The following is a 13,301-nucleotide window of genomic DNA, read 5'->3' as shown; positions in this document are numbered from 1 at the left end:
AAAAAAAAAAAAAAAAAAAACCTAACTTATGGCAGAAGACCTTAAAACTGAGGACTTGGGCAGCGGCACTACAGCAGAATAGCAATGTAGCAAAAGCAAAGGCAGAACAGTGCACCATGCCTAACACCACCGGCCACCACTAGTCCACCGCAACAATCAGCACCGCCCAAAGTCCCCAAACCTGATAACATTTTATCCCTCTCTCATATCTGAATCTCTAATGCTTGGTTAGTTGGTTGATTAACTTAGATTTAATCATATGTGTTGGCAGTATTGTGAAGAAAATTGAAAGAGAAGCAGAGCTGAGAGACTCCACCACATCCAAAAATAAAAGAAGAGACTAGAAAAAAAAGAGTCAAAAGTGAGAGAGGTAGACTCTGACTTGACTCCATATTTGATCTTTCTCTTTCAATCTAATAAGGCCAAAGTTATAATTTTTTTTTATAATAAATGGTGGTCAGGTGGTGTCTTGTCTCTAGTCTAGTGATATTCGGACAGTTCTGTGCACTTTAGTGTAGATTTGTAGTTTTGTTTGGTAGTGTTGTTGTCTATTAGTGTCTTTTAAAAAATTTCAAAGATTTTTTTTTCAGGTAAATAATTAAAGAGATTATTTACCATATTAAAATTTGTTGGTTATTTGTTGACTTCTTGTGTGCATGGTATTTGTTTATTGTGTGAAATGATTATAGATTATTGACCATATAATAACATGATAATTTTAAATTATATTTTATTTGTAAATTATGAAAAAGTCTACTACCATGTTTGATTTTTTCAAAAAAAAAAAAAATTCAAATGATTTAGAAGCTAATAATAGTGGTGCAACATTACCAACTACTAATGTTGAGTAAAATTTAATGTCTTATTTTCATAAATAATTGCTTTGTAATATCTTAAAAAACAATAATTTTGTGTATTTTTCTTTGTCGATGGTTTATAAAATGAATATTTATTTAGAGTTTCAATTTTTTTTTTTTTTAAATACTTTTGCCCTCCTAACTCCAAGTCCTGGCTCCGTCCTTGATGTTGGCCAAATTTGTAATGAAAACCTTATTTCAAATATAATTGAGTTGAATTTTTTAGTGTCAAGATTAGTATTTGAAGATACACATTGAAGACACAAGAAATCAATCAAAATTTAAAGTTTCAATTGCCTGAACTCCAGGTTCAATTCCAATCGAATGATCAAGCCTCGGGCAAACTATTTTTTCAATTTGCAGCCCATGATCATGACTAGAGACTTGGGGATCCATGTAGTAGGGTTCCAAAATATATTTATAGACATATTAGGTTATCATAAACATAAGGAGAACGTTACATGAAGAGGAGATCTTGTTGCAACGACTATGTTCCAAGGGTTTGTACCAAGCATCGTCTCCAAAACTATATTGAAGATCAAGAAGTGTTCTCAATGAAGTTTTTGAACAAGACTATTTTAATTAAGCAATTGTTGTGGTGAGTTAGACACAGATTGAATATACATGCATCGTCAAAGAGATTCACAAGACAGAAGAGTCTAACAGAGTTTCATGTGATCATGTGAGAAAGTTGTATTGTATTTAGCAATGCTAGGATTGGAATTTTTTTTTTTTTTTTTTTGTAAACTTCCATTTTGTCTCGGTGAATTATTCAATTAGGATGGTAAGCTACATACAACCTATTGTGTTAGGGTTTTTTTTTCATAAATATGTTGCTTGTATCAAATTTACCTCCCGTTGCGTTTTATTTTTGCGATATGGTTGCAACCATCAAATGCTAAATTGGACCTTTGCATAATTAGAATAATTAATCAATTTTGATAATTGATCAAAATCAACTCGGGTCTAAGGGCCTTTTTGGATTAAGGTGGGAGGAAGGGGGAGTGGAGGGGAGTAGAATAAAATTAACTGAAAATATGCTACTTTTGGGTCAATTCTACTCTACTCTACTCTACTCACCCTTCCACCTCTCAATCCAAACAGACCATATATTTTCCAACATAGCCAACGAGCTCTCTTAAATAAAAATAAAGAAAACTTTATTATATTTAACCAAAGCTGCAACACACCCATTAATTAAGCTGCAACACAATAATAGATGTAACTGGTGAAAGTCGGGTACGTATGAGAGCAATCAAAAGTCAGCAAACTAAATCCACGATCAACTATGTTGAACAATACCACTAGGACTCAATCAAATATGTTGAATAAACAACCATCGACATTTCTATTTGGATACAGCTAAAAACTGAAAACTGAAAACTGAAAACTGAAAAACACTATAGCAAAATAATTTTTAAATGTGTGAATAGTATCATGGGGCCTATTTTTAATGAAAAAGTTGCTGAAAAATGACGTTTGTGGGTCCCGTGAATGAAAAGTTGCTTAAAAGTGACTAAAAAATTACTAAAAAAGTTATTGTATGTACTGTTCACACCCCAAAGTCAGTACTGTTCACACCCCCAAAGTCAATAATCACTGCTTGGAAAAAAAAAAACGCAAAATGTGGACATGGGAAGTGCAAAACACGCTTCCCAAACGCACACTAAAAGTCCAAAGTCTCAGCAAAATAAGCAAGGTAGTTAATACCGTACCGGTACCGGCCGGTATGTATCGTACCGGTATGTATACTAGTATTGAAACATCAACGTTTCGTACTGCTTTAAATACCGGTCATACTGGCCAATTTCGGGCACTACTGGCTGATACAGAAAAAAATTTTTTTTTTTTTTTTAAGTTTTGTAATTTTTGAATTTTTGTTAAAGCAGAATGGTAACTTATTTGCATTAACTTATTAGTATTATTTGTTTTCTTAGTATGCAATGGTAACTTTTAAGCTTTCTATTTTTTATATTGTGTTTTTTTTTTTTTTTCTTTTAATTGATACTAAAGTCTAAAACCATAAATAATTAGTTCTGAATTGAGGAAATGTTTTATGGTAAACTTTTATATTTATTATAATACACACACACACACACACACACACACACACACACATATATATATATATATATATATATATATATATATATTTATAAATATAAAAAATAGCGGTAAACCCGAAACGGTATACCGGTATTGACCGGTATCCGAAATATATTGTACCGCTAGCCAAACCGGTACAGCCTTCAGTACGGTATTGACTCCCTTGAAAATAAGTCATCAATCAACCATATTGAACAATACCACTAGGACTCATTTGAAGCCACAAAAAAAAAATATATATATATATATATATATATATATATATATATATATCACAAGGACTCAGTCAACTACTGTGTTGAACAATACAACCATCCACATAAAAAATCGTTACTTGGCTTGAATTTGTCAAGTTATAATAATAATAATAATAAATTAAATTGTTGTAATGTCGGAGGACCAAAATCGTAGTCAAGCTTTATTTTATCTTCTTTTTTTTTCTTTTCTTTTTTTAATCCAGGTCCGTTTCAAACTTTATTTTATCTTAGATATCTTTTATCTTTAAGTATGGTCTATGGAAGAAGATAATGAGCTTAACTCTAACATTTTAGATTTATATTTTACATGAAAAGTTAACAGTAGAACTAGAAAGGAGTAGTTATTATAAATAAGTTTACTGAATAAAAAAATCAATAATCCTAATGCAATATACTTTCACATAAACTTTGTCACAATTGTCTTATGTAGTAGATTGTGATTGGCTATCTAGCAATATTATATTGAAACATCATTTTTTCTTCATTACTCACAATCTACCATGTAAGAGAATTGTATCAAAATATGCGTGAAAGTCTACAATAGTAACATTATCGATAGGCAGACAACTCCCCTTAATGAATCTAATAATAATATAAGTGCATCAAAAGTGTGCGTATGGCAATTGATAAGTTAGTTTTTTGCTTAATTAAATTATTTATTGTTTATGAGTCTCACAACAATGGGGGGCCCAAGGGGGCCAGGCACCCCTGACCTCTTGCCCAATTTTTTTTTTTTACTTGTTATATTTTTCTTTTTTGTGGTTAGCCCTCCTTCTTCCAAAACCTTAGGCCATATTCCTTTCCAATCAGCCCAATGAGCCTAGTCTAACTAACAACTATCCAACCGAAAAACTTAACATAAACAATAAAAGCATTTATAATGGTTATTGTATTTTAGGAAAAAATCTATTTTACCACCAAATGCTAAACCCTAAATGCTAAATTGGACCTTTGCAAAATTATAATAATTAATCAATTTTGATAATTGATCAAAATCAACCCGAGTCTAAGGGCTTGTTTGGACTAAGGGGAGAAGGAGGGGGAGTGGAGGTGAGTAAAATAGTTGGCTGAAAATATGCTACTTTTGGGCCAATTTCACTCTACTCTACTCAACTCACACTCCCACTCCTCAATCCAAATGGACCATAAATTTTCCAACACAACCAAAGAGCTCTCTTAAAAAAAATAAAGAAAATTTTATTATATTTAAGCCGCAACACAATAATAGATGTAACCAGTGAAAGTCGGGTAGGTATGAGAGCAATCAAAAGTCAGCAAACTAAATCCTCAATCAACTATGTTGAACAATACAACCATCGACATTAAAAGTCCAAAGTCTCAGCAAAATAAGTCCTCAATCAACTATATTGAACAATATCACTAGGACTCATTTGAAGCCAATATATATATATATATATATATATATATATATATATATATATATATATATATATCACTAGGACTCAATCAACTATGTTGAACAATACAACCATCGACATAAAAAATCGTTACTTGGCTTGATTTGTCAAGTTGTAATAATAATTGTGAGGATAAATAGGCCGAGTAAGTGTGTTGGGCAGTGGCCCGTGAGGCGTGCCCGAGGATATATAGAAACCCGAGAATGGTCAAAAGGTTTGTTAAGTTTTGAGGTCAATGGGCCGAGGACAAGGGAAGATAATAACATATTGGCGATAGTTCCCGAGGAGCCGAGCCTCCTCGAGAAAGCATTGTGGAAGGTTGGAACCCAGCCATCTCAGGAATGCTTTACGAAAGGCAATCATTCTTTTGAGGATAAGCATCAGGGAAAGTAACAGAACTAAGCCTACAACAAAGGAAAAAATATCTGGGGAGAAGGCTGCAGCCACCACATTAAAGGCTCTGCACCAAACCAACTGGCTGCATTTATGAGGAAATGATACCTAAACAGTGCTATCTCAGTTTATAGCTATTCACAAAACTTTCAAGAGGTTTTGATGGGACAAGCATCTAAGAGATTACCTACAAGATCAACAAGTGGAAGGCTTGGATGGAGGATTGAAGCACTATATAAGGAAATTGCCACCGTAAAAAATGGGGCATGTAATATGAGAAGGAAGAAAAGAAGAAGAACACATTGTATTCAGATAAGCTTGAGTTAATATAAAAACATCTCATCCTCGGACTTGACCGACGAGCGTTATTTCTCTCAATTTGTGCTTTCGATCTTATTGGCATGAATCCTATTAGCTATGGCCCATACTTAATTTGCTGAGACGTTTTCTTGTAAAACCCATTCTCTAACAAATATATTGTTTTGGGCTTGTTGGGCTATCATCCACTGTTCTTGGTGGGCTGAGGTTCAAACGCCAGTCCTTAAAATAATAATAATAAATTAAGTTGCTGTAATGTCGGAGGACCAAAATCGTAGTCAAGCTTTATTTTATCTTTTTTTTTTTTTTTAAATCCAAGTCTGTTTTGAACTTTATTTTATCTTAGATATCCTTTATTTTTTAAGTATGGTCTATGGAAGAAGATAATGAGCATAACTCTAACATTTTAGATTTATATTTTACATGAAAAGTTAACAGTAGAAACTAGAAAGGAGTAGTTATCATAAATAAGTAAACTGAATAAAAAAATCAATAATGCTAATGCCACATACTTTCACATACACTTTGTCACAGTTGTCTTATGTAGTAGATTGTAATTGATTATTTATTAATATTATATTGAAATATCATTTTTTTCTCCATTGCTCACAGTCTACCACGTAAGAGAATTGTGTCAAAATATGTGTGAAAGTGTACAGTAGTAACATTATCGATAAAAGACTTCACAAAAAAAAAAATGATAAATATTGCACCAACCATTAGTCATTACCTATGATCTCAATAGGCAGACAACTCCCCTTAATGAATCTAATAATAATATAAGTGCATCCCAAGTGTGTGTATAGCAATTGATAAGTTAGATTTTTGCTTAATTAAATTATTTACTATTTATGAATCTCACAGCAATGGGGGCCCAAGGGGGCCAAGCACCCCCGACCTCTTGTCCAATATTTTTTTTTTTTACTTGTTATATTTTTCATTTTTGTAGTTAGGCCCCCTTCTTCCAAAACCTTAAGCCATATTCCTCTCCAATCTGCCCAATGAGCCTAGCCCAACTAACAACTATCCAACCCAAAAATTTAACAAAAACAATAAAAGCATACACAATGATGATTGTATTTTAGGAAAAAAAAACAATTTTACTACCAAAAAACCAAAAAAAATATGTGTTATTGAAGAAGCTAAAGCTAAATGTTTTGTAACTACAGTAAACTAGTATTTAACAGTTGTTAGAGTACTTTTTTTTTTAACACCTAATTTTATTTGAGTACCACCTATTTATACCACTAACAAGTTATTGGGTTTTCCCAAATATTTTTTGTTCTACTATTCCGTTAATCACAAATATTTCATATCTCATTATCTAAATTGGGTCATGATATAAACTATCACCAAAAGCCCAAAAACTCCTATTTTATTCAATTTTATTATCATTATTTGGCTAAGTCCAAAACCAGCCCTATGAACCCAATACACACATTATATTCTATTTAAGGCCCAAGAATACTTATGCTTGGCAATATTTGAAAAGCTCATGATTCAAATTCATGGCAAAACAATTTTATCAATAGAATTCAAATCCATAATCAAAGCCCCATGGTTTAAACCCATGGCAATTCATTTATTCAAAGCCCAATTCTCATTGGCAACATCAAAGCCCAATTCTCATTGATAATATCAAAAACTCAACTTACGTTGGCACTATTAAAAGCCCAAGCTAACTACTTGACATTATTTTATCAAAAGCCCAAGGTTATTAATACTTGGCAAAATACTATATCATAGTTATTTCACTTAAAAGTCCAATAATGAACAATACTTTAGATTCTTAAACCTATTACTATAATATTACAAGCTCATGGAATTTATGAATTATCTATTCTCAAAATAGATGGCAATCATCTTATAAAAGCCCATGGAAAATTATGATTATTAGACCCATGACATTTATTTATTTCATATTATAAACTCATGTTCACTATTTATCTTACATCACAACAGTCATAATATTTATTACCAAAACTCATGGTAATTATTCGTCCTACATGTCCATTATGATTATCTATAGAGAAACTCATGAGACCATCACATTATTCCATTATAGTGGTTGTTACCATATTTATTTAAAACCCATGGTAAATGTTATTTGCAAGAAAAATATTGGAGGTCATTATTTAAAAAGCCCCAAAGAAAATATCATTTACAAAGTAATCCATAGCAAAAATTATGAGAAACTATACAAGTTGTTATTTAAAGCCCATGGAAATTAACTCATGGATTCATTTTATTACTACTAACAACTAAATCCCATGAGGAGTAAAAAACTCATGGCAATGCATGTCCTTAATGCCCATTTTGTAGGCCCAAGAATCTCATGGAGTAGAGAACAAGCCCAAGCAAAGAAAGGGCCATGTGGCCCAACTAAAAGTGCTGAAATGGAGCAAAGTTTCAGCCCAAAAAGGTCCTAGAAAGAGGCTTGAAAGTGGACAACCAGCCCTTGTTTATCCCTAACCAAAAAACAAATAAAACCCTACAAGAGAATCAAGCCTTTGAGGATGAACTAAGAGCTGTCCCATCAGTTTTCTGCCACCCTCTACTTGGCGTGAATAGTGCCAGAGGGCTATCATATCAGCTGAAGTCTAAAGGATAATGGAACCCCATAATTTTCCTCAAGACTGTACCTTTAGCGGAAGGGGAGCTGAAACCAAATTATCCAAACCTTAACAAATTGATGCTATAAATGTTAAAAATGTTCAAGACGTGATTCATGTGCCAAGCCCATGAATCCTAAAGGGAAAAAATTGGTAACATGTGGTTTGGAGGGCATAAAGGGATCTCCAGCGAAACCCCCTGAAGTAGACTTAGAGCTTGACACTTGGCTTGGTGTGTTGAATCTTACTTCTTGGGAGTCCAAATCTCAGTTACAGCATTAGGATTCGTTCTTGATACAAGCCTTAATCACATTGATTAAGCTCAGCCCTAGAAATCCTGGCATTTAATGCAAAGCACTCTAAAATCTCATCATTACCCAAAGAAGCAAGGCAGCCCCTAAAGTAAATCTCCTACTTCTGACCAAAAATTCTTGGAAGATTAACCTTGATTCATCACCTCTGATTAGTCACACGTTTTTGGATTCTTGTTAATTAATGCTTCTCTAAAGCCCCATTATAAAAACATAAATACATCAGCTCACTAAAGGACAGCTACCCTCTTCTGAGACTTTGGATTCGTTTGCTATTTTTGCTGGTGGTTTAGCTCTCCTTAAGCTCACCACTCATCATCTTTAGCCTACACTCATCTAATCCCAGATATTCTTCTCACCCATTTACACAATCACAGCTCAAAAATGTCCTCCAACTAGACACAAACAACCCATTACTTACAAAAAACTTCAATCTCAGTATTAATCCTATCCCACTCACTCAAAATAGCCCACATTCACTTCGCTCATGCCTTGTAAACACATACTCACTAAGATCCTAGTTTAATACTCGCTGCACTAAGCTGGGATCTCTCTCTCCCTTCATTCCATCCCATTTTTCCTCTTTTATTTGTAACTATGAAGCCTTTAATCTTTGTTTATTATTATTATGATGAAAGCCATAATGTTTTAGATACCATGGAAGTTTTCCCTTATGTTGACTTAATAATAATAAGGAAGACATATGATTTTTACCATATAAACACACTTATTAAACTTGAAATTACCCTACTGCTGGAAATAATACCGTACCGCTAGAAGACTGATTTAAACTATGATGCTGTAAAATGACTAATAATATAACAAACTAACAACAGTAACGCGTTTATTATGCTTTATTATTGTCTTCTTGTTAGGGTGCAACCTTTATCTCTTGCTTGGGCGGACTTACACAACACCGAAAGCCTTTGGGCTTTATTTCAAGGGTCCATCATCGAGTTTCAGCTTGGCTACCCCATATTCTATTTGGGAACATCGAAATTTTTCCCTTAACAACAGTTGACTGTAGCAAGTTTTTAAAAATAAAATACAATATTTTATTACGATTCTCTCTCTCTTCCTTCAATTGAAAAACTCAAATTCTAGCACATTATTTTAATGAGTTGTTTATATTATTTTAAATGAAGTGGTAAAAAAAAAGAACATTTGATATTAGGTGTATTATAAAATAATGTGGTAAAATAGATAAAGTGGTTTTTTGAGATTCTTAAAGCTAAATATTTTAGCACCACTGCTGTAAATACTCTAATTTCAACAACAACAACAAAAATCCTAGCCAACCTAGTATTAAAAAACAATATAATTTTGTGTTTCTTTTTGTTGATAGATCATTTCATCTTAATGTATTAAGAAATAATGATTTTGTGTATTTATAATTTGTTAATACTATGTGGATGCTTATTTGAAGATTTTTGTTTTTTTTTTTTTTATTTTTTTTTTTTTTTTTTTCCTTACTCTCCAGCCTTTTCTAACTTAAAATCATGAATCCGTCCATGATCTCACGCTACTTTTTATCTTAATTTTAAGTAAAAAATAAATGGCCTTATGAGGTCAACCCGAAGCTACCCCCATTGTTGAATTTTCAACCTGGTCTCTTTGGAAAAGTCAAAAATGGTTAGTGGAAAAAATAAGTTTGTTTAGAAATCTTGGAGATTGGGAAGCTTTTCAGACAATTATGGATATTTCTCAAGGAAAGGTTTTGGGCCCGTTTGGTTTGGCATTTCAAACAACATTTTTTAGTTTTTAAATAATATTTCACGCATTTCAACACACTTTTTCACCCACACATATTTCAAAAAATTATAAACAACAATTTTCAAACTACTCTACCAAACACCCCATTTCTCTTCCTTTCTGTTGTTTTTGCTTTTCATTGTAGACCTTGGAGAAGGCCACAATAGGTGTCCCCAATTACGGTGTAGAGAAGATGGCCCAGCCATACGATTTCCTTTCCGACTCAAAGACAGGCAGCCAGACCAGTACTGTGGCTATCCTGGCTTTGATCTGTACTGCAATGATAAAAATGATACGGTGCTCGAGCTGCCTACTTCAGTAAAAGCCTTTGTTAAACACATTGATTACAAATCTCAGTTAATTAACGTAACTGACTCCGATAATTGCTTTCCACGGAAAATTCAGGGAATCAATCTATCTTCCCCTCCTTTCCAATTCTACGATCGCAAAATCGATTCTTATCTTTCTGACTTTGGCCTTTTCAATTGTACGCCAGAAACAGATACAGATTCTTCTTATCTGATCCCTTGTCTTAGTAGCAGTCGCCACCCAGTTTATGCTTTTTCTTCGTTTGCTTACGTCGAACGGGTGCCGATATTATCATGTACAAAGATGTATAGCGTTTCATCAGTTCCATCTGACATGGAATTCTCCTTTTCTTGAATTGACATGGTCCGAACCGGCCAGGTGCGGACGCTGTGAAAGGAAAGGCAAGAAATGTAGATTCCAGAATAATAGCACTGATTTGAAAACTGAGTGCTTCGACCCCTACAAAGACAAAGGTATTGTATTCTGCCCAATTTCCACTTTTATTATCACCACAAGTTCTTCACGTTTAAAGCCTACATGCATTGATTTGATCAAGCTTAGTTATTTAGAAAGGGAGCGGATCACATATATGCAGTTTTTAGAACTAGGTTTGTGTCCATCCATCAAGGGGTTTTTTTTTTTTTTTCCAACTAAATAAAGAACATTATTTTAGAACTAGGATTGTGTCTCGAAGGAAATTAAATTATTATGCACTCAAGAACTATAATGACGTGTCACTCCTTCCATCACGTTAATGTAAGATTTACCACAAATTTAATTAATAAAACAAGCTATTATATGAGAAAAGAAAGTATAAGTTATACTTCCAAAGTATTAAATAATTACTTGCATCTCAAAAAGAATTTAATATTCTGATAGCTTATTTGTTGAAACCAAACCTAGGGGTATCAACATAAAACTTACCTAAAAAGATTAGCTTTAAAAAAAAAAAAAAAAGGAGACTGAAAGGACTAGAAGTGTGGTAATTAACTAATTGAGGGAAAACCACTGCTAAGCACATTAGTTTTGGTAGAAGGTTAAACATGCACACAAGCTGGGAAACCTTAATTCAATATAACATTGCTAATAGTGATAAAATTTTACACAAAATTATCTTTTGTTTCCTATAGGTGTAATTAGAAGCTCATTATGTTAAAATCTTTTACAGGTAGATCAACAAAAATAGTGACTATTGGTGAGTTGTTCGTTAGCCATTTGTAAAATATACTGTATATAATTTTAGTTTTCTTCACTCACAAATTAATGTTTAACATGTAGTTTCCATCTTGGGGTTATTTCTTTTGGCACTAGCGGTTTATGCATTCTACCATGTATATCACTATTACAAAACAAAAAAGAAAATCAAGTAAGGATTGAAAAGTTTTTGGAGAATTACAAAGCTCTCAAGCCCACAAGGTACTCATATGCCGATGTTAAAAGGATTACAAATCAATTAACAGAGAAGTTAGGTCAAGGAGCCTATGGAACAGTGTTCAAAGGTAAGCTTTCTAGCGAAATCTATGTTGCCGTGAAGATCCTGAACATTTTCAAGGGAGATGGAGAAGAATTCATAAATGAAGTGGGAACAATGGGTACAATTCACCATGTTAATGTGGTTCGCTTAGTTGGCTTTTGTGCTGATGGATTTAGAAGAGCTTTAGTTTATGAGTTCTTACCAAATGATTCACTAAATAAGTTCATTTCCTCAGTAGATTCTAATAGTTTCCTTGGTTGGGAAAAGCTACAAGACATTGCTCTAGGCATAGCAAAAGGAATTGAATATCTTCACCAAGGATGTGATCAACAAATCCTCCATTTTGATATTAAACCTCATAATATTTTGCTAGACCAAAATTTTAATCCAAAAATTTCTGATTTTGGTCTAGCCAAGTTGTGTGCAAAGGATCAGAGTGCAGTGTCCATGACCGCAGCCAGGGGAACCATCGGCTACATTGCGCCCAAAGTGTTCTCTTGGAACTTTGGGAAAGTGTCTTACAAATCAGATATTTATAGTTTGGGAATATTGTTGCTTGAAATGGTTGGTGGGAGGAAAAATGTTGATGAAAATGTGGAGACCACTAACCAAATATATTTCCCAAAATGGATCTACAATCTATTAGAGCAAAAGGAAGACCTATGAGTCTATGTTGAGGATAGTGGAGATGCTAAAATTGCAAAAAAAATTGGCTATTGTGGGACTTTGGTGCATCCAATGGCACCCAATAGATCGCCTTCCATGAAAGTTGTGGTTCAAATGTTGGAGGAAAAGGAGATAAGTTAACCATGCCTCCTAATCCCTTTGCCTCTACAAACACGACAAGAGTCAATGCAAGTATGCCTGCAAGGCGTCTAAACCAAGAATTAGAAGTCATCCCAGAATTAGACTAAGTATTTGAATGACAATATAAGTTGCAATTATGTTGTACTTGAGGGTTGAAATTATTAATATTGTAGTCATTGTAGGGACAGATTTTTATTCCTTGCTGAGGTAAGAAAAAATATAAAGTTTAAATTTTTATATTTTATTTTTATAATTTTCACAATTTTTTTTTAAATAAGACTTTATTCCTTATTTTGGGGAGTATTTAGGAGTAGTCAAATTTGAACCCTTATATGGAATGGTATAAATTAAGATTTGTTTAAGAATATTTTTTGGCAAAATTTCTTTCTTTTTTTTTTTTTTTTTTTTGTCTAATTCTGTTCATAACAAGAAGGAAGTTTCCTAGTCGCACTAGGACTTCCTTGGTACTTTCCAACATAATTTAGGAGTGGTATTACAAGTACTACAAGTTTTACTATATTGAACTTATAAACTGATATTTCACCAATCATAAAGAAACAATTCAAATATTCATTTACAAAATGGTTTAAGTCAATTAATCATATTTATTACCACATCAAATAAATTGCACATGTGATGTAGAGGGAAACAATAAAGGCAATCTGAATAGAACTTACTCAATTTCGT

At 33.0% G+C, this 13,301-nt stretch overlaps 1 pseudogene; it reads left to right on the top strand.

Annotated features, from left to right (window-relative positions):
- Positions 1 to 10,129: 10,129 nt before the first annotated feature.
- On the top strand, positions 10,130 to 12,887 carry LOC112026394 (rust resistance kinase Lr10-like; annotated as a pseudogene).
- The last annotated feature ends 414 nt before the right edge of the window (positions 12,888 to 13,301 follow it).

The sequence above is a fragment of the Quercus suber genome, unplaced genomic scaffold (assembly GCF_002906115.3).
Source record: "Quercus suber isolate HL8 unplaced genomic scaffold, Cork oak 2.0 scaffold_23, whole genome shotgun sequence".
NCBI classification, from domain to species: domain Eukaryota; kingdom Viridiplantae; phylum Streptophyta; class Magnoliopsida; order Fagales; family Fagaceae; genus Quercus; species Quercus suber.
Note: the sequence above shows the minus strand (reverse complement) of the source record. Positions and strands in the feature narration are given on the sequence as shown.